The sequence below is a fragment of the Enoplosus armatus genome, chromosome 20 (genome assembly GCF_043641665.1).
Source record: "Enoplosus armatus isolate fEnoArm2 chromosome 20, fEnoArm2.hap1, whole genome shotgun sequence".
Classification (NCBI taxonomy): Eukaryota; Metazoa; Chordata; class Actinopteri; order Centrarchiformes; family Enoplosidae; genus Enoplosus; species Enoplosus armatus.
Genome location: NC_092199.1, coordinates 3831195 through 3854273, shown reverse-complemented (window position 1 = coordinate 3854273; position 23079 = coordinate 3831195).

Sequence of the window (23079 nt, the reverse complement as noted above, 5' to 3'; positions counted from 1 at the left end):
GAGAGAAATCAGGTCCAAACAGAAAATAAAAGGATGGGAAAGGGAAAGAAATTACGTAAGCAGAGGAGAAAGAGAAGAGGTAAAAGGTGAAAGATGAGAGTATGAAAAGGCTAACAGGGAGAGAGGAGGAGAATAGGAAAGGTGAGGAAGACGAGTAGGACAGGAGGTGAAAGTGAAAAGAGACGTGGGAGAAAAGAGAGGAGTGCAGGAGTGATTGTGAAAAACACATTTAAAACAATGTGTCTGTATATGAATCAACACATTGCAACTGCATTATCATGAAAGATATTTTGCTTTTGTTCCAGCTGCTCCAACAACATCTGCTTTAAAGTCATGGCAACAACAAAATGGAAAATGTTTGAGTCACATCTTGCAGCGCTACAACATGAATGAGTCAATATGGCAATAATTTGTCACGATGATAATGCAGAAATGCCTTCTCTCAGCCCGTTCAGTGATTAAATGGGTTTTCCTGTGCTTAGCAAAGACACCAGGATTTATAGTCCTACATTAGCTTGCTGTCTGACTCAATGTGTGTGTGTGTGTGTAGGCCTAGTCTTTGTTTATGAATTATTTGTTTATAACAGTTTGATCCCGAGAAAAGCATTTACATAGTGATAATGAGAATAGTATTTGGGTTAAGGAGTTTGATATTGTTTGACATTTTTGATACCAATGCCGATACAATACCTAATTTTTGGTACTCATACCAAAACAATACTCTTCCAATACCTTTGAGAAATATAAACACTTTTTCCACAAAATCCTGTCCTTTTATTTAACATGCAATTCATTTAATTTTAAATGTTACCTAAACACAAGCAGCCTTGGGCCTTAGCTCACCAGCTAGGCTAGTTGGTGAACTACTGGCGAGCTAACCGCTAACACACAGCTGTGAACTTGCTAATGCTAGTCAAACACAAATGGCTAGATATTTTATCTATACTAGGCTGTTTTCTGTTTTGTTCTCAGGATTGTACATCATTTCATTCAACAAGCTTGCTAACTGACGGTTAACATTAGCTTGTCCGCTTAGCTCAATCTATGACAGGATGTTAAGTTCATGCAGTTTATTTAAAAGATGTATTTGTACCATGGACTCCTGTCTTATAACTGTCTATAAAACACTCTTTTGTCATATATAGAGTTTATACTCTGACAAGGGAAGTCAAATAAGAGTTAATGGTGCAACAGCTAACAAGCTAGCTTCCTCCATGTTTTGACTCTTTGTTCACTGGAAGGTTAGCACTGCCAAGACGACTTGCTGTTGGTCAGGGGCGCAAATTTGCTTGTTCAAAGTTCAAAAAGTTGAACTGAAAACCTTTGTGCAGATTTACTTTGGGGATTCAGTTTATTAATTGATTTTATAACTAGTTTCTCAAAAACCAAGATTCTGACTATACATTCGATGCTAGCATTCAGAACATGACAGCTTTCGGTTTGACAGATTTCAATCAATCAGACCAAAAAGAGTGTTTAGTTTAAGTGTAAATTGCTGTCCTTTTTATGTCTGAAAGCACGGCCCAGGCTGCAGGTTGTGTGTTTCTATGCCTTTGTTTGCCTGTGCGTTCAGTATGTGTGTGTTTCCATGCCTTTGTATGCCTGTGTGTACAGTATGTGTGTGTTTCTTTGCAGATCCTATACTGCTGTGAAAAAGGCTGCTGGCTAAGCATCTTTATTCTATAAGATTCAGCCTTATGTTTAGTCAGCTGTTCTTAATTATCTCCCTGCACACACACACACACACACACACACACAGAGCACAGTCTTCTCTATTTATTTAGTGTAACAGGTGCTTTTGGTTCTCCCAGTGGACAAAGAAGGCAACATAGTATAGTGTATATGATTTCGTACATCTTTTAATATTGATGCTATGTCCTTTGGAAGAGGGACAGGGCTTTCAGAGTTTATATCTGTATATGTTGGGCTATCGTATTGGTGCTGAGATAAAGCATCTGTTTCTGTAGGGAAAGGGATCTGGAGAGAAAGGTGCAGGAAAATGGAGGAGGAGTAAAAAAGGGTGGGGAGGAAGAGATAGAGAAGTTAAACAAAAGCAAGGGGGAGAAGAAAATGTCAAAGGAGGAAGACGGGAGGTGAGGAGGGAGGAAAGAGAGGGAATGTAATGATAAAGTGGAGGGAGAGAGAAAAGAGAGCTGGAACGAAGACCTCTAGATTCTGTAGTGAGACGGCGTCTCGACTGATGAGAGATGACTGTTGTGTCGCTGTGATCCTGCGGAGAAGAGACAGTCGGGGAGTCGTGGAAGGAAAGAGGAGAGAAGACGGCAAAAGCAGACGAAGAAGAAGTGTGTAGAGTGAAGCGAAGGAGACGAAAGGGAGCTTGATGGCTCTATTTTAGGGGAGGAGGCAAGAAGGCAGATGAAGAGAAGGGTAGGCAGAGAGTGAAGAGGAGGAAAAATAGAGGAAGGCTATTAAAGGAGTGAGTAGACAAGATAAGTGGAGAGATCAGGAGAACAGAAAGTAATCTTGGAAAAAGAAAAGGAGAGGAACATGTTTCTGCTTTGATGAGATAAGTGTTGCCTCCTCTCTCCACCTGTTGCTAGGGACACAGGGTAGCACTGATGTGGATGACAACATGCAGCATGGGTGTGAGTAACCGGGGAAGAACCAGCACATACTACAAAAAGGAACAAATGAATGCTTGGATGTGAGTGTGTTTAAGGTGAGAATTATGTTTAGGTGAGATATTCAGTGGGAGAAATAATACTTCAGTTGGAGGACCGTGACATGAAGTCCACATGTCAATAAACATACTGTTGTCTCAGCTGAGTGCAAGCAAACAGACTTCCCGCGTGGGAGGATAGTTGCCATTATTGTATTTCATCAAACCTTTTATTTCGTCAGTGTTGTTTAACCAAGTAACGGCTTAATATTGTCATAATTAAAGGAAATAATACCAGTGCTTCAAACAATATAAAATGTCAATCGCCACCATGGACATTATGGTTTTTGGTCCCATTCCAAAACAAGAGTTTTAAATGAGATTTGGTGGAAAGCTAGGCGATGAATTTTAGTGTGGATTCAGTAATTTTTTAAAGGGGTATTCCAAGAATTCAGTGTTGCATTTTCGTAAAGTAAGGGACATGCAACAAAAAAAAAGGATTGTCAAAATCAAAGACATCTTCAGGGTAATTTTCTTAAACTTCACGAAGCTTTCCTGCCAAAGACATCTGCCGTTTCTCTTAAGATTTGATGCTGAACTGGAACCAGATGAAGATTAGTGCCAGATGAGTATAAATTTTCCAAAAAATGATCTATTATTAAAATAATTGTGATCTTCTTGCTATTCTCTGTATCCGATAATTAAATTCAAACTTTAAAAAGCTTTGCCTTGGTGGTTGTATATCACCTTGTGAGTTCTCCATTAATGACCCAAAGTTGGTCTCGAAACATGAATCCTACTAAAGTTATTTCACTTATTGGTAAACAATTTTGAAACTATCATTTATTTAAATCATGTAAAGGTTATTTAAAAAAATCATGAACAAGATGTGAATGTTTTAGAGAGTGGCAAACACGTCCTCCATATTTGCATTTTTGCTTCTTACGATCATATTTGTGTCCTCGTCTGTCTACTCTTCCTGTAGTTACCTGTCATCGGTCTTCTGTGACTATCACAGAAATGGGAGGGAGAGAGAGAGAGACACACATGGGGGACCTAAGAGCTTAGCAGGTGTGTTAATGGATGTAACTATGACAACCAAAGGCCCCGATGGGAGAGGGAGGAAGTGAGAGAACCAGTTTTGAACTGCGTTGGTTAGTCATCAGGTAGAGAAATTGCATTCAGCTCAACATTAAATATCAAGTTGGTTTAGAAGTAGAAACTTCAGTGTCAACTGGGGTCCTTCAGTACATGTAAACACACTGTGAACTGAACTGGATGAACTCCAGTCTAGAAGGATGAAAACAAATTGATATGGGCACTGTCACGCCCTGCACATGCTCTGTGTGTGTGTGTGTGTGTGTGTGTGTGTGTCCAGTATACACACATATGCACAGGCCTGGTATGCATTTTACATTTTTACTATGTAACTCAAAGCACGTCTGGTTGAGTCTTGTAACTGAGGAGGGAAACAGGAAGACGGGCAGGGGGGGTGGTTCAGCTTTCAGGCAAGCCGCTTGCAACGAGAAAGGCCACCTGGCACCCAAATGCCAAATAATCTGTTCAAAATTGTTGCTTGTTTGGCTAAAAATGGATGAAAACTTTATCTTAACAGCTGCAGAGTGCCCGTTTGTGCTAATAATTAGAATCAGAATCCTGAATATCACACAATATCATCATAATGTGTGATTGTTTCTGAAGAATTAACTGTACCAGCTAACAGAAGCAGCTCTCTGGCTTCTAATAATGACAGCTCCACTTTAATAATGCATCCCATCTGTTAGAGGGAGGTGAGCAGCACATATATGCATGATGTATCAGTGTTTTTGTGCTGTTTTAGTAAGAGAAGTGGACTATTGCTTATGTAACATGACTGCCCACGTTCAGTCATTTTCAACCCACACCCTCTCCAATGTCAATACTGTCAATGCTTTCAATAGGCATGAAGTGGTAGCTTCAGCACACTGATTTATCCAAAGCAAGAAAACAGACAGAGTTGTTAGCTGAAATTATACTTTGTCCTTTCAGACCAATACTTCTGTGAATATAAGCAAAGGAAAATATTTATTGGTTGCTCTAAATGTGTAAGCGACCAATATAACTGGAGTCATTCATTCTTTTTACCATCTGCAGCTTTGTTCATGTACTCTCAACGGGAACTATGCTTCAACCCATGCTCTATCTTTTGAGTATGAAACTCTGTATGGCTGTAAAACGTGTAGTTATTTAGTTCTTCTGAACTGAGAACTGAGGCAGTGGTCAGTTTGGATTCGTGCTAATTAACATGGATTCTGGATAGTCAATATTGGAGGCTCAATATGTTCCCAACAAACCTGTTACAATAAGACAATACTCCCTGGTTTGCCCGACAAACTCTCCTGCTTTGCTGGTCTGAATTCAGACCTATTATTATATTAAAATACTGCCTTCCATGCATGTGACTCAGTTACTAAAAGCAGTTACTATCATTTGATTAAATATCAGTCCACTTCTTTTTATTTTCATTAAAAGACAACTCCACTGATTTAGCGTTGCACTCCTGTAGCAGTGTCGGACAGTTTAACAAAAGGGATCAAAATCGATGCATCAGAACTGGACATATTGTCACTGCCTCTACATTACCCACTGCCTCTTCCCATTGACTTTGTGTGCGTACTCCCTCGTTTGGTGTTTGGATGATGGTGGCGGAGAGCAGTCTTTAAAATCCAGAATTTGTATTTCCACTTTGGACTGAGTTTCCTTATCTCCCAGAGGGTGGTGCTGGGTGGAGTCAGACAGGTTACTCTATACCAGGGTGTAATCCCAGTTGGAATGCCCGGCGCACAGCATCTTGTGAGCATGGAGCTGGCTGCCCTCCTGTACAGTTCATCATTCCTGACAGACGTTGCCAGGGAAATCTGATAACTCCTTGGGCACTCTTACGAGCCATTGATAGAGTTTGGCCAGGTTGTACTATGGGTACCATATTGCAAGCCCTTCTCTGGAAGCAGGAAGTGTTGGCTGCAAAGTGAAACATTAACTGATGAGATGCCCATTCTAAGATTCTGCTGGCTTGCTCAGAAACTCTGCAATGTTATCCTCAAGTAACCCCCCCCCCTGCGTGATGTACCACTGGAGTGAAAACAGGGGATCCATTTAGCTGCACCAGAGGGCAGTTTTTCTTATTTTAATGATCATTAATACTGCTGTTTTTCACATAAAAACAGAGGGATTGGTGAAATTGGTGTTATCACTTTTTTTGACTTGTGCAGACCCTGATGCATCTTGTCTTGTGATCAATTTAGTAAGTGGGTAAATGCCTAATGGTCACACTCATCAAATATATATAATACATTTGCTGTGTGTCTTTGTCCCTGAAGATTATTGTTTTAGTTCATAAAAATGTGTAAATGTTAGTGGAGGGGGTCTTTGCTTCAGGTGAGGTGGCCCACCTCCACTATAAAACATAATCACCACAAATGTGTGCCATAATAACAGATAACTTGACATTATTCGTGGTCTCCTGTGTGTACTGTAGGTATGTTAAGACAGCTCTGCTCCCCATGCTTTTTCTTTATGTGCTGAGTCAGCCTATTTGCAAAGCCTGGTTCTAGACTTCAGTTTAAGCAGCTCTGGTGTTGCTGTCGTCTATTTTTCCCGGTTGTGGAAACCACTGAGCCAATCTGAGCCTTTTGTAGGTGGGAATAATGTTGGTGACATTATCATGGACTCTTGTGGGACTTCCTATGACATGCAAGACGATGGTCATGTGACCAACAGAGGCAGCTGAATTAGTGCTAGTCCTAGCAAGCTAATGTTAGCTTTTATAGACCAAGACTGGCTGTGCGAGCTACGCTGTTATCTTACAGATCAGCACAAGGTTTGACTCAATCTTAGTTTGTTAAAGTGGCTAAAATGGTAACGTGTCGGTAGAAAAGATGGATTTTTACTTCAATAGGATTGTTTTTGGGTTTCCTCATTATAAGATGCTTCTCCAACAAGACGTTAGGACTGTAATAGGAGAAAGGAAATAACTTGTGTATTAAAGGGATCCTTACTGTTGGCTTTCAAACTCAGAGTGTGAAAGAGACAGTGACTTGTAGTAATAATGGAGTGGAAAAGAAATGGCCATTCAGTCTAAATATCAGGTTACTCTTTGCTGTCTTTTCAAACGATTATTTTAATAGTGAAGGACTCCTCTGTGCTGCAAAGGTTACAGTAGCTGGAATAATACACGCGGAAGGTCGAGAGCTTTATTCAAGCACTCTACATCGTGAGAGTATAGTTTGTAGTTCAGCCTGCTGAGTCAACCGAGTGTCCTTGAATCCCAGAAGAAAAGCCCACGCGCAAAATGTGATGAAAGGATGAACACGAAAAAGTCTTGGCCACGATTTTAATTTTGGTCTTTCAGCAACAAGTTGATTTTGATAAAAGGATGATAAGAAAACATGTAGAAAATTCTCCAGTAGAGTTACAAAGCAGGAGCAGACTCGAGCAGTGCTGCAGTTTCTTCCCATTCATCATGCAGTGATTTTCACCCTCTCCCCTATATTTATTGTCCTGGTAGATACTCTTGCCAAATAAGCAGCACACGGTATAATGAAGCTGATGATATTCTTTGGGGTGAGAGCTCCTGCCAGCGTGGTCCTTCAGAGCCAACATATTGTGTTTTTGCTGAGGCAGCCGTGGAGCAGAATGCTGCGCTTGGCTCTATTTCTCACACTTCACGGGAACAGGATGAAGCTCTGCTCTGTTAGCGTGGTTTGTTCAATGCACAGGTCTCTCTTTCTCACTCACACACACATAGAGACAAAGAGTTCATTGGAGATGATAAGGTATAAGGGTTGGGAGAGAGAGAGAGAGAGGGGGAGAGAGAGAGAGAGATGGTACCACTTATTGGCCTGGATTCAGTTCCAAATGTACATTGCTGTGTTTGCCTTGCTCAGCAGTTGACTGGGACCCAGGACTGCAGACCGTCTTTCTCTAAGATCTGCGCTTTAATCAACTCCCTAATCCTCAGCGAGAAAAGATATCGGCACAACATCCATTTGTAATGACACAGATCCTATAATCCTTCTGCGGTCGTTTATTGCTGTTGGCTCATCACCAGATGAATGAACGGTCAATTAAGAGTCTGCTGTATTTGAATTATTTGGCATCATTATCACCAGCAAGAGTGTTTATATTGTTAATGTATTGGAGGTTTTAGGGATGCTCAATAAACACATCATATATTATATGTGATCATTGTCCTTTTCTTATAGAGCTCGATGGAAACTAGATTTTTAAGACCGATATTTGAATATTGATATTTGAGTGGTATAACGATACATCTACCCATATTAGTTTTTTTAAACCTGTACTTACTGATATTTTATTTATTTTTTGGACACATCCACTGTGTCTCTGTCCACCTGATGTATGTAAGTCCAATATTTACTCTCTTTTTGCTCTGTTTTTGGTCTCTACCAACTCTTGAGGGAAACTAGCTAGTCGCTAACTGTGTCTGTCTGCTGTTTGCTGCTGAGCAGGTAGTGTAGAGTGGGTTTATAGAGCTTTTTAGATGAAAACAGCTGCCTGCTGCGGCCGAGAACGGTGCTATAAGAGCAGTGACAGTCAACCAAAACAGTAAAGTTGCAGCCGGACAGCTAAACGATGAGCTGAAACTCACTATAAAGCACCGTAAAGCCAAGGGGAGCTGCAGGTTCAGCTGATAATTCTCTATTGATACATTGTTATTATAGAAAATCTCCTATTATCTTATTTTCCTGCTCAAAAGTTCACATTTAAAGTCAAGTCACATTAAGTTTGGTCTGTTTTCACTAACTTTCTGAGTTTCTCATATTTTCCATTTTTGGTCTTTCTTTATTTTCTCTGAAGCTTTCTCTCTTTGTTTCATCTGTCTGCCTCATGTCTCTGTTGATGATGGCCTTTCCTGTTTATTACCACAGGTCTGTTTTATTGCAATCACTGGACAGTCATGTATTGGTAGCCAATGTGAGAGAAATGTTACAGATACAACTGATAAAAAAAAAACTGTATACAGCTGGAGGGATTATGTGTACAGTATTTGTGCTTGTGCTTCACTATGAATGCAAAGAATTGCTTGAATATGATTTGGTATTATACAGTTTGTGGTTTCAGTCAGCGCTAAAAGGGGTTACATCAGTTTACGACGGAAAGGGAAGGCGAGTGACTACATTTCTGCACAGTGGTGAACATATTGAGCTAGTAGTCATTTTTATAGCTTATTCCCAAGGCTCATTTCAGTATATTAAAAACAAACATGCCGCTTCAATTTTAGTCTTTTATTTGATGTGTTGAGCCGGTGTAGCAGGTATCAATGTAATAAATCAAATCGCTGAATAAGGTTATTGCTGAGAGGACGCTTCCTCTAGTACTACTTTGTGTCGAAGACTGTAGTGAAATGTAAAATGTGCACAAACACCATATAGCTGGTGAATTAGCTTAATGTTAGAGTGACTGACTAAGCAGCGGCAGTCTCAGAAGGAGCCACGGTTTGCAGAAAAGCTGGCAGAGAGTCAGCTATAGATCGCTGTTTAGTCCCTACACCAGCAATACCGCAGCTCTACTTCTTCTCTTCTTCTCCAATCTTTGCTTTGTCTTCTTGTGAATTACTGGATACATTTACTTCCACAGGCTTTTGAGGGTTATTTAAAGCTTTATAATAAATGAATTGATTTTCTTTGATTAATTTTGGCCACATGGGGGCAGTGAAACAGGCTGAAAACACGGATTACTTCCTGTCGAGCATAACGTAGTCCTTATACTCTCCTTTTAGCTCTGATTTGGACTTAACCAACCAGAAAAATACCTGTCTCTTTTGTTCCACTTTCTGTCCACTCTAGTAGCCATCTTTGTCCTGTACAGTGTTTTTTTTTATTTTTAATTTTTAGCTTTTTCACTGAAAACAGCTGCTTTCTGTGACTAGAAACAAGGTTGTTGGGAGCAACGTTTTGAGGGGAACTGTAGTCATTTGATCCATCTTGATATAATAATATTGATTAGTGCAGCTTTAAATCAGTTTTAAGAAGGAAAAAAATGTGCTTACTGGATGACAACTTGTAGACATGTAACCTGTGATGAGCGTCTACAAAGAGGTTTTGCTTTGTTGTAAGCCAAAAAGGTTGGGAGCCATTGGTCTATGGAGTAGAAAATGGCGTTTTGACGTTACTAATTAAAAGGCACTGCAGCATCCCGAAACCTGTCTGACCAAAGGCATATTTTTCTTTGTGTTGGTATTTTGTTGAGGGAGAAGTCAGTTAACCAAGAACTGCTCTGACTCCGGGAAGTATAGATGTGAAACAAGTAAACATTTAATACACTTCCTATGTATTATGTGGACATAACATCATTGCTGCTTCTTTGAAAATGAGATAGAAATGAATTATGTATTAACATCTTATTTGACCACTTTGGAGATTTGTGCAGTCCCTGCTCATTTTATGGAAACTGACAGGAGATCTGTTTACAGAAAATGTTGGGACACGTCTGTGCATTACGTCATTGGCCTCTTACCAAACTGGGTTCCTGTAATATGAAGCTTTGCCCAGCAGAACTAATTGGCCACCAGCTCAATCTCCAAAGTGCATTCAAATCATATCTTTGAAGCAGCCTTACAGTGGCCGGTGGGGGGTGGGGGGAGTACAAGATGCTGCAATCAGAAAATAGAGCACCTTTTATTCAAATAAAATGACGAGAAGAGGCAGATAAGACGAGTCAATCATACAAAGGCTGGAGTTCAGGGACGGAGCTCGGATGAAGGTGTCAGACGGTAGTATGATTAGGCTAATGTGACTCTGTAACCATGGCAACAGGAGTGTGCAGAGGGTGATGTAATGGTTTCAGGGGAAACATCCATCTCTTTTCCTTCATATTTGTCACTGTACATCATTCAGTCTTTCCCTCACTTTCTCTTTCTGTTTCTCTCCTTTCTGTTCTTTCTCACCCATGTTTATTTTCTCTTCTTCTCATTCATGTGTGTTGTTATCTCTCTTTCTGTCTCATCCTTTGTCTCACTCGCTTTTCCCACATCCACCATTACCTCCTCCCCTCTCCGTCTTTGTCTGTCTCTTGTCTTTTTTTTTTTTTGCTTTCTCTGAACTTTTAAGTTGCTGAGAAGCTGATTACAATTGATCCATTACAGTAGAGACCCGACAGACAAAGGCAGAAATATACCAGTGAGAAAGATGTACAGTCAGATATAGGTCGGATGTTGGGGAAGTAAACTGGCAGAGACGTCTTAACCCTTTGAACACACATCTGTTTTTGCTCTGTTCACTCCCTTATTTACATGCTTGTGGCACAGTCACGCAGTCTTAGCTGGACTTTTGTTATTTTATCAGGATATCAGCATAAATTAGGCTACTCAGGAATGTCATCATTTGGCATATTAACTTACTATACAGCAGTGGTTCCCAACATTTGGGTCAAATGTACTCCCTCTATTCTATCTATTACTTACTAACTATTTCAACTGTTAATCAATACTTTAGCTAGCTAACTATTTCATGTGGTTATCGAGACTTTGTGCGAAGCTAAGCTAACTGGCTGGTGGCTACTTTCGTACTTCCCATCATGCTTTGGGTGATGGAAACAGGAAGTGTACTCCTGCCATGGAGTCACTAAATGAATCTGTGTGTCCCAGTTTGACTGAGTTATGAACATGCGTCAGTCGGATGCGACTGTAAGGGTTAACTGCCTCAGGCATTAAAGGCAGATGGAAGAGTTCAAATGACGGATGGAGAAAGAAAGGAAGAGGAACAAGTGCCGTTATGATGTGTGGAGGATGAGGAAAGGCAGAAGGCAAAGGGGTTTCTGGACGAGAACATTGAGAGTACTGGCAGATCGCCTGCTGGAAATACCCAGACTGTTCCTCACACACACTGAGATGCACGTCATCATTGTCTGCATGTGTGTGTGTGTGTGTGTGTGTGTGTGTGTGTGTGTGTGTGTGTGTACTACTAGTGAAGACCGTGTATGCTTACAGTTAATCGTGCAATCATCAATCATGTCATGTTACCCCACTACAGCTAAGGGTGCAGGTAGCCATAACAGCATCCTGTTAACAAACAGAACACCTCACAGAACATCATCAAAGAAGCCAGCATGGCCTCTCACTTTCTTACTGTTTCACTCTATTTGTCTCTGTCACTTAGGCACACACACACACACACACACACACACCTATATTCACTGTGTAAAATCAGCACAAAAACAGCACACATGTACAGCAAAAAGAGTGGTTTCAATTACACAGTTCAAGCACAAATAGGTGCAAACACCACATTTTTGAGCTGATTATATACTATAAACCACTAATACTACTACCACCACTAATAATAATAATGTCGGTGCAGCATTTGTGTCTAAATTTGACTTTGTGTGAACTCAATCGACCTTCATCCTCTCTGCTCATGTTTTGCTTTCGAGATTTTTACATTTCTTATGCATAACTTAAAAAAAAAAGAGGAACCGAACATGACGACAGACAGCATTTATTACTCAGATCAAGTAATAAGAAGAATACCCGATGTTGTGAACACATCATTTTCAAATCCTTGAATATATATTTAATACAACCCCCGCTTTTTCAAAGCTAATTTCCAGAGAAAAACCTTGAAAAATGGTATTTTAGAATGGCGTCTTGTTCACAAGATCAGCTCGGGGTCAAAAGTACCCATCGTACCCATCCTTAATAGATAGAGTAAAAGAGGCTGGCTGACACCTGGAGACCCAGTAGCCTAGTTTACAAGATCATTAGCTGCTTTTGTCCTCCTTCATCACCTTCTCACCTCCATCGCCTGCCATTTTCCTGTCTCTTTTATCTTTTTTCTCATCACCGGTGCTTCCGTTTTCCTTTCCCTCCCCCATTTCTCATCCTTTTTTTTTTTTTTTTTTTTACCTCTTACTACTCCTCTTTCCTCCATCCTTTCCTCCTCTCCCTTCTCTTCCCTCCGTCTCCTGCCAGCGGCCACATGCCTGCTACTTGATGTGTTGCCATGACAGCCTGCCAAGGTGTCATCGCCAGGGTCATTTGCATAGCTCTACTGAGCATGCCCACCAGAGTTAGGTCAGGGTACCCGTCCTGAAGTGGCTGCATCCTGTTGAGCTCTGTTTGTGTGTTTGTCTGTATGGAAAATACACGCCGTATGTGTGTGAATACATGGATTAGGATGAGCTATCAGTATCTATAATGGAAAGCTCAAGTCTAATTAACCTTTATAATGTCAGGGAGGGTTATCATTCCACATGGATTAGCGTACAGTTTCAAGACGCACACACCACACAGACATGAAGCGTCGGATGGACATATTAGGATTTGTTCTCCAAAGACGACCAGATGAAAGTGTAATGTATTATTCAAATCCAGTGTAATTTCAGATGATCCTTAAGGAGGTTTTTACTCATTACGCGAGCGATCACTGGGGCTTCTGCAGTGTTGTTGAGCCTGAAAAATGTATTGAATGTGGTGTCGTCTTGTTACGAGGCTAAAAATAAAAACATACAACTTGTACTCTTGTTATGAGGGGACCCAGAAGTTATTGCATAATTATTTTATTAGGGGAAGGGTTGTGGTTGTAAAACATTAAAGAAACATTTTTTTTGCTTCCATGAGTATTTAATACGTAGATCTAGAGGCTGATTATTGATTAATCTGCCCATTATTTACTGATTTTGCCTATAAAATGTAAGAAAATAGGCAAAAATACCCGTTAAAATTTCCCACAGCCCAAGGTGATTCATTTATATGGCTTGTTTTATTCAACTAACTACTAAACTAAAAACATTCAGTCTACTATCATACGTGACAAAGAAAAGCAACACATCCTCACATCGGAAATGTGTGGTATTTTCTTGAAAAATGGAAAAACTAATCAATTATCAAAATAGATCACAATTTGCTTTAAACTCTCTGTCAGTGGTTCCCAACCTGGGGGTCGGGACCCACACAAGGGGTCAAGAGATGATCCTTGAGGGGTCATAAGATGATTTCCAGTGTTGAAAAACCAGAAAAAACCCTCAATTCTGCGACATAAGATGTGTTAAGTTTATTTTTCAGGCACTTTCAGTTTTATTCTTTGACGGGAAAATATTCCATTTACAACGAACAGTTATTGGCATTTTGCTTAATAAATCACTTAAACGATCAATCAGTTATCAAAACTGAATACACTGTTACATGAGCTATAGATTCTGGAAGTCACAATGTACAATAGCTTCATAGTTATTTATATTTAAGGCTTTATTTACTTATTTTACATATTTTTCACTTCCTTTTCATTTAAAATCACACTAAAAAGGCCGTTTTTTTAATAAATATACATAAACAAATATGAATTATGGCAAAGGACCGTCCAAAACTACACATGGCGAGTTTCTCCCATCCCTCAACGAGATCTATCTGTTGCTGTGGAGGGATTTTGAAATGTGACGAGGCGTGATGTGGTTTGATATGGCCCCCGACACAGCGAAGGGATACTCCGCTCGGAGCGCTATTTGTGGCTCGTGTATCCGGTTGCCTTGGAGACAGCTGGCAGAGCGCCAGCAGGAGACCGAGGCTGACCTCAGACAGACAGACAGTTACAGATAGATAAATAAGCAAATACCCAAACAGGCAGATGTAAACATCACAGGCAGACAGACGTATATCGTCTTCTTCTATCACAGAGGTGGTGATTGTAGCTCTCTCTCTCTCTCCTAGGTAAGTGGCTGTAATGGTGTCTCTCCCTCTGACTGTGTTGTCTCAACCCCTCAATTAACCCTCACCCGTCTCCCCCTCCTGGCCTGTAAGCTGCCTTCTGCTCTCTTGTGACTCGCCAGCAGGTAAAAGCAGATTTGACAGACCATGAACACCAGAGACGCTGTTACAAATGGCTCTTTTTTTCTTTTTCTCTAAAATAACACCACAAGGTTGAGTCACTCCAGTCCAGACTGGAGCGTAGTTATGGCGGAGCTGACCTTTCCATTGTGTCCCAAGAGCTCTCCGCTCTCATTACAGAGCAGCAGAGGAGAAGGGGGGGGGGGGGGGGTGAATGTGTTGTACAGGTGAGATGTGTGATTTAAGGTGGTATTGAGATGTCCTCGCATATCATGTCACATAGCGTTGCACTCCTCCTTCCTTTTGGCACATTTATCTCAGGCTAACTTGTAGCCTCATCAGTCTCCATGGTGATAACACACTAATCTTCACAAGCACCTTGTCGGTACTCGCCACCGCGTGGTGCCTCCTTGATTGGTCCTGAGATGAGATTTGTGGCCAATTAGAAACAATTAGGAGGGTCTTAGTCTGAGAGGGAGCAAATGTTGACAGGGTTTTTCACTTAGGGCCGGATATTGTTTGAAATTGTTCGATACTTTTTTCTGTACTTTACTTAAAGAAATATACATGTTTTTCTACAGAAGCCAAAATCCTCTAAGATTAAAGGCTGAATAAATACAAGAAGCTGTACAAAAATATCTCTCTCTAAAATTGGCAGATTTTTTTAGTTATCAATACTCCCCGGCCTTGAGGGTTACTGGTTACTACAGCTGTTTGTACATCGATAAAGTTATGTATCATATGATCAGTGTCTCAATTGGCATTAGCGCTGGAATCATTAGTGAATTAACTGATTAATTGTTGTAAATATCTTTGGGTTTGGGACAAAAGAAGCGATTTAAAGACGTCATCTTTGGCTTTGTGATTGCATAATTTTTCCAGACCAAACGATTAATAAAATAATCAGCATGCAGACTACATAAAGGACATCATAACACGCATGACGACTTGTAGCCACATCACACACAACACATAGATATAACTGTTGCTTTGCTGGCTCTGCCTCCACCTGGAAGGACGTTGGCCAAAGGTCATTTAAGAAGCAGCAAGTTTCGGGTTCAATTGTGATCATTCGGTTCTGCTTTGACATTTGAGAAGCGATCGGCTGCAGTGCTAATGGAGGGCCGAGAGAGGGTTCATGTATGATGGCAGCCATTACGGCAGCCTCCCCACATGAACTCAACCGTGTTGTTAATGGACATTTATCTTTTTTTATGGACCGTCTGGGCCAGCCACACCCAAACTGCCTCTCGTCTTAATGTGATCTAATCTGCGTGACTGATCCTGCAGGCCGGCAGACTGCAACCATCACCCAACAGTCAGAGAGTACATAATGCACTTATACGTATCTTGTTTTTAAGTCCATTTACAGTGTGTCGGATATCTGGATTCTGCTTTGTCAGTGTTGATAGAGTGAGAGAGGAAGAAATAAAGTGTGTGAGAGCGACAGAGACAGCAAGAGAGAGAGTTACAGAGACTAAATCAGACAGAGCAGAGAGAGAGGCCACGTTACGTCTAAACAATAAGAGCTCTTCTTAGACGTGACAGCTGAGAGTCACCTCGAGGGCTCTATCATTTATTTATATATTTATACAGAGCCCGACCAATACTGGATTTTTGAGTCTAATACAGATATTGATATTTGCAGGGTTCGTACAAAGTCTTGAGTTTGGAAAATGCTCCATTTTTTGTTTTCAATGCCAGGAATATGCTTGAATTTGAATATACTCCTTCAAAAATGCTCGATTTTCAACATAATCTGGTGTTTCATCCACACAATCACTCCATGTAAACCAAAAATATTTTACTCAGACATGTTAAAGTTTATGTTAAAGTGGAATTAATAATATGTTTGGTCATTCAGGGACAGCAGAGAAAGGTCCTTATAAAAGTTATTGTGGCAAATGTTTAACATTTTAACATTTACACATCCAGCAGACACATGAAAGTCCAATATTCTCTCTCCCTTTTAGCTCTGGTTTGGTCTCCACCAACTCCTGAGGAAAGTTTCTGGCTCTTTAGCCGCTAAATGCTCCACCGTGTTCACCTGCCAGTCGCTAACAGCATCTGTTTGCTAATTAATGAGATCGATGAGACTGAACCAAAACAGTAAAGTTTGCTGCCATAAAACCAAAACAACCATCCTAAAGAAGCCAAAACGCCACATAGAGCTGAGGGGAGCTGCAGTAATTCTCTGTGTTTCGCAACTACGAGCGACGTCATTCACATTGCACTGACCCACTCTTAATGTAAAAATAATTATAATACAAATTAATAATAAATTAATTACACTTTTAGTGGCGTTTGCTGCTCTGAATATAAAGATATCTCATTAATGTTACTGTCATCTTTGATAAAGAATTCTATATAGTTTAACTGTAAATTATCTTTACTCAGAAACAAAACAAAACCTGAATATCTATTATTAATATTAAGGTATTTTATTTTTGTCAAGAACCATGTATGTTCTCCCCCCACTTTTACTGTCAATTCCTTACTGACTAGTACCAAAAAAAAAACCCAAAAAACTTTAAATAAATATTATATATAATATTTTGTTATATATTGAGATATTGAGGTCAGGTCTGGTGTATTTGAGACACTGACGTGAGCTGCGTAGCATATTTAAGTCAAAGAGCTTGTTTTCATGTCCGAAATGTCAAACATACAGTACTGCAGTAATTTAGGGTTTAAAGGCTGAAGGGCAGAAGCATCTCACAGCCTCATAATGCCCTCAGATTGGCCTAAAATGTGTCGGCATCCACGTCTCTGTTTTGGTTAATTAGTACATCAGTCACAAGGTTGTCTGTGCCCTCGCACACTGATATACAAATAGAGAATAAGGCCGCCACCTGCCAACGAGATGCAGTGTACGTGGCTTGACTGACACGGCAGCACCGCTGATTAGCAACAGGACATGCGTGTGTCGTGTTCTCGGTGATAAGGCGCGACAATCAGCAGGTTTACTGGTGTTTTGACAAGATAAGGAACAAGTGGAGCTTTATATCGTTTACAAAAGAAAACTCAAAGAGACTCATGGAGCAAAAATGTAGAGAATTGGAGACTTAAAACTCTTAAAACTAGCCAGGAAAGTCTGCTGCTGTGGTGAGATGGTTTTGTTTGCTTCTTTTGAGTTTTGTCTTGAGAGAATTGCATTATCTGGCACTAGCAAAGTCCTTTTTCTACCTTATCAGCACATATTTTGAGTGCAGTAAGCTGCAGCAGAGGAGAGAATCCCGTCTCTATGTTCAGACTTCTGTCGGGACTCTGACTAGATATTTAGGTTTAAGAAAAACACCAAGCTGTATGATTTCTGGGTATTGAAGTCCTCAAACTTCAGCTACTCGTCGCTCCCATTTCTGGCGATGTGCAGCGAGTTCGGAGGCACGATGAAGCCTCATGTTGAGACGATGCATCTAATGTGATGTACTCTCCTATTTCATCAGGATGTTGTGATGAGACATAATGCAGGGATATCAATTATGGAGACATGTTGTTTTTAATTTCATTGGGCTCTAAACGGATTAAGGGTCCCACATAGGAGTACACAACAAGTCCCTGAAAGTGTAGAAAATCACATTAAAGTAATTCCATAAAGTAAACTTTAATGGAACATCAGGCTACACAATGCTAATGTCCTGATGTTGTAATCCTCAAACACTTCCTCTTGTTCATGAACGAGCGTCCCCGTCCCGTGTCCCGTTATAGTAAGGAATACTGGGTTTAATAAGACACACACAGACACCTGCAGAAGACCAGAGGTGTTTTACAAAACCTACTTCTAATAAATTTAAATTTATTATAAAATAAACTGATATCAATATAGATTTCAAACCAGGATTAAGCTCCATAAAGCCGGTTTATATCTAAAGCAGTGGTTCTTAACCTGGGTTCGATCGAACCCCAGGGGTTCGGTGAGTCAGTCTCAGGGGTTCGGTGGAGGTCAAGACACACACCTCACTCATATGATTCGTGATGACACATTTTATTTTTCCAATAAAGAAGGGTTCGGTGAACGCGCATATGAAACTGGTGGGGTTCAGTACCTCCAACAAGGTTAAGAACCACTGATCTAAAGGGACCGGGATAATTCGAGGCTGGTTTAGACAGCCAAGAAAACTGCACGTTCATGGCTTTAAAACACAGATTCAACATGTCAAACACAGATCACATCAATTCACAATGAAGAAAACTGAGATGTAAAGAGAAAAACCATGCACGCTGCTACAGAGCAGGATATATTAGACATGCTAGATGATGAGGAGTAAAATACTATGACAAAAAAGGACAAAACCATTTCCACTGGTGCATAAATACTCTGACACTGGAAGAAATGGCTGAGCTTTACTGTTACTCGTGTTGTGTTCTTGTCAGCTGGGCTTAAATCCAGCTGGATTGGATGCTAACTGGATTGCTGTGCAGAGACTTTATTGATACAGGTCTGAGCTCCATATTCTAATTAAGCACTAACTGCGGCGCATGTCAAATTAAATTTGACATCCACTGCAATTTAAATCTATTTACAGCACACCAGTAATGAGGCAGTGCTGGCGTTGGTGCATGAAAAATTCATATTTCAGTCTGATTGGTGCAGCAGATTGTAACACCAGTCAAACCTGAGGAAAATATAAGAATGAAAACTGGCCTGACTGAGACCAGACTGGTCTACATTTTCATGGTAAATTTCGTGGAAAAATAACTCTCATTTACTGAAGTAGCTTCCAAACACCAACTGTGATTCTCTTTTCTCTCGGCGTGATGCTGCCTCCAAGTGGTCAGACAAAGAACTGCATTTTGTACATATTGTGCTATATCAAATGTTTAGTTTCACTTCAACCATCTCATCCTTACAGTACACTGTACATGCACACTGACACACACTCCAAAGGCAAGAGGCAAGACACTCACATTACTGTTAGTTTCACAGTCTCTATATGAGCTTCTGCAGAATTTATCAAGACTTTAACTCGAGGGGCTAAAATTGCTTTGCACCCAGTTTCTCCATCATGTAAAAATGAATAATTCACACGGCTAGTGAACACCTGAAAGATTTAACATGTACTCTGGAAAGAACATGGAAGAAACCTGTGAAAGTCAAAGTCCTATATTGCCACTAGAGGGAGCCAGACACCACAGGAAAAAATAGATGAGATTCAACTTTATTGTCATTGCACAGCTACTGAGACAATGAAATGCAGTTAAGTGCAGAGTAATGTGCATATGTATAGAATATATATATATATATATATATATATATAGTATGAACAAAAAGGTATACAGTGCAGGTATAAGTACGAGTAATGGCAATAGTGAGACATTATATACAGAATAAACAGTGGGGGGTATGATGTGGATACAGCATAGATCAGACATATGCAGTATAAATACACAAAATAACTGTAAACATCAGTGCATGTGCATATAAAGTTATTATCTCATACAGTTTCCATTTCTTTGTTGTAACAGCAAGTTTTTAATGTGTATTTCTTTGTGTTTAGACATTATAATAACCGTTAGTGTTTAATTTTTCTGTTCTGGCTTCATTGTTAACGACTGTCTCTTTCACCTCTCATCATATTTCCTGTTAGGGAAGGAAACTTCAGCCAGGTCATTGGCTGGGGAAACTGGCAGCTGCTCATGGAGGATAAATCAAATATTTTCTTGTCAACACACACACACACACACACACACACACACACAGAACTCACAAACACAAACACACTCTCTCTCTCTTTCCTCACCCTCTCTGCTTCCTCGCTTCCCCTCCTGTTGTTGGCCTTTTACTGCCCATCCCTGATCCATTAGGCACAAACAAACCTCGACAAGCCTCCATCCAACACTGGTGTGTTCTGTGTCTTTGTTTGCCAGTGTACTGGAGCTTAAAACAATTCATTGATTAATCAAAGGACAGGTTAAAAGAATCAGGAACTATTTTGATGATGGTTTAATATTTAACTGTTGGAGAAATGATCTCTTATGTTGGCTTTTTTTTTTGTATGAGCAGTAGTGAAACAAGAAGCCGATTAACCGATTAGTTGATCAACTAATCAATTGATTCATTGTTTAATTTATTTAGCTAAAATGCTAAATGCTGTTTGCTTTTTTCTAGCTTCTTGAATGTGAAGGTTTGCAGCTTTTCTCTGTTTGGTATCATTGTAAATTAAATATATGTGTGGTTTGGACTGTGAAAGATTAAAGATGTTGTCTTGGGCTCATGGAAAATATAAATATATAAAATAACAATCAATTAAAAAATATTCAATAGATTAACTGACAATTGAAATAGCTCAATTCAGACAAATTCCAAAGGACTTAGGTTTTACTGTGTGTTTGCAGGTCAACAGTTCACCTTTTAACCTGTAATATTTGTGTTGTTATGAAATGAGCCTCAATCCTTCCAGAGTGCAATACTGTGTCGACCCTGTGGAGGCCAGTAACGCACACTTTCTCATGACTTGATTAACTGCAGTTTCATGGCTGTGTGCACTGAGCAGTTTGCTGCAGGCAGTGGGCAGCATTAGATTGAGATTGAGAGAGATTTATAAACGAAAAGCATAGCAGAGATGGATGAGAAAGGAGAAGATGATGATCGAGTAAGCAAAAAAAACTGGCATCTCTGCTGCTGACCCACATCTACAGCCTGACATCCTTCCTGAGTATGCTGTTTCCTCTCCTCTCATAACGTACGGTGTTAAAAACTGAGAGACGTCACTGTAAAGACCCCGCCAGAGACAAACTCTTACTAAACCTTTCCACGTCATCGTCTTTTGTTAGGCTAGTTTTAAATTTCAGATCCATGTACAGAGAAATCACCTGCTGTTAATCCCACTTTCAGGACAGACAGAAAGCCTTTAAGGGCTCGCACATCCAATTCATAAGCTCCTCTTACAAATGGAGATAATGAAGGATTAGTCCAATAAATCCTATCTGAAGTCGCTCTCTGACTGATGACTTATTATGGTGCAGTAACTGGAGTTCGGCCTGTGATTGGCCTCAGACGTTTGGTGGGTTGGACTTTTCTACTTTATGGAACATTTCACTTTAAATGTTCTGTCACGACTAAAGATTGTTTTACCTTTCTTTGAGGAAAAGAAGTCACTCAGTCTACAGCCGTGCCAGCAGATCTGTTGGCTGAATATTACCTTAATCTACCTATTGTCTTTGGAAGATTAGCAAGAGTCACGCTTTCTTTACAGGAGTTATACACACAGTCACTGAGTACAATTAAGTGTAGAGTGTTGCTTATACTACAGTTAATGCCATTCAAGTCAGGTCCAAGTGTTCATTCATTCATTGGCTCACACCCAGAGGGAAATATCTGGCTCTTACTCTTACACCAGTATTTTATGTTACCACATTTCCTGTGATTCACGTATAAATCATCCTCAGGCGTACCGCATACAGTAAATAAAACATGTTGGGTCTGATCATCGCTCAGTCAAAGAAAGAAGCAGCCCGTAAGCTGTGTTAGTGTCCCAAACTGTAGTTTAATAATAATATTAGATAATAAGTTAATCACTATAAAATGCAGGTTGTTTGTATTGAGACATCCTCCCCTCTCGTCTCCTCTTTGTTATTGTCATTTTGTGGGCGGGACCTCCCATTCCAAGTGGCCAATTACGGCTCTCTCACATCCCAGACGGCCAATAGTGAGACTGCTCTGCTGTCACATGGTGTTGTTACGGGCTGTGATCCCCATCCCCTCTCCCATGTTGTTAATATTCAAAGGCTGCAGTCTACCGACATGAGCTCATACCAGCACTCATCACACACACACACACACACACACACACACACACACACACACACACACACACACACACACATGCAGAGATGTATTGATCTCTCTGCACACACTGACACTGATTGAGGAAAACATTGCAGATCTTCTAAGAACAATTTTAAATTGTTGTCTGATATTAGTTAGTCGGCCTTTGTTATAGAAAGTCGAGCAAAAAAAATCCTTTTTGTCTCCTCAGGCAGCAATCTGGATTTTTTTTTGCTTTTCTCATTAATTTAAAGCTGACGGCTGCTTCTTCCTTGAAAGTAGGTAATTGCACAGAAATCATAATGGCATCCCCTTAAGGTATGATTCACCCATATCTGAGTGTATCAGTTTATCATGAATAATTCATTAGTATCTTAATAATTGATCAATTAGTGCACAGGAGCCTGCAAGTACCTTTTTCTCATTTATTTGTAAAACTCAAGTATAAATGTTTGTGGTTTTTCCAAATCATTGTTTTGAATTAAAACATATACAGTATATAAATGGCCTCCTGCGCTGTGCATCCATTCTGTAGTGCAGGATTTCCCCAAACAGACAAAAACCTTAAATGAAAGGTGCGACTTTTGTCTTTGACCTTTTAATGGTAGTTTGCTCACTTAAAAGCAAAGCAACGCTGAGCAAAACGGATTTATATTTAAAAAGGCTTCCATAAAAGTGACAATAAGTAAATAAATATAATGAAACATTGTGTGACCAAAACAAAACTAAGAGTCTCCGTGAGGCTTGACTTCTGATCTAAAATCTATCACGATGAATTATCTCGATGACAACAATAAATACGTGACATTTGGTTTTGTTTACTACTTTATTTCAGTATGATCAGTTAAAGATTCTGCACTCCTGATTGGT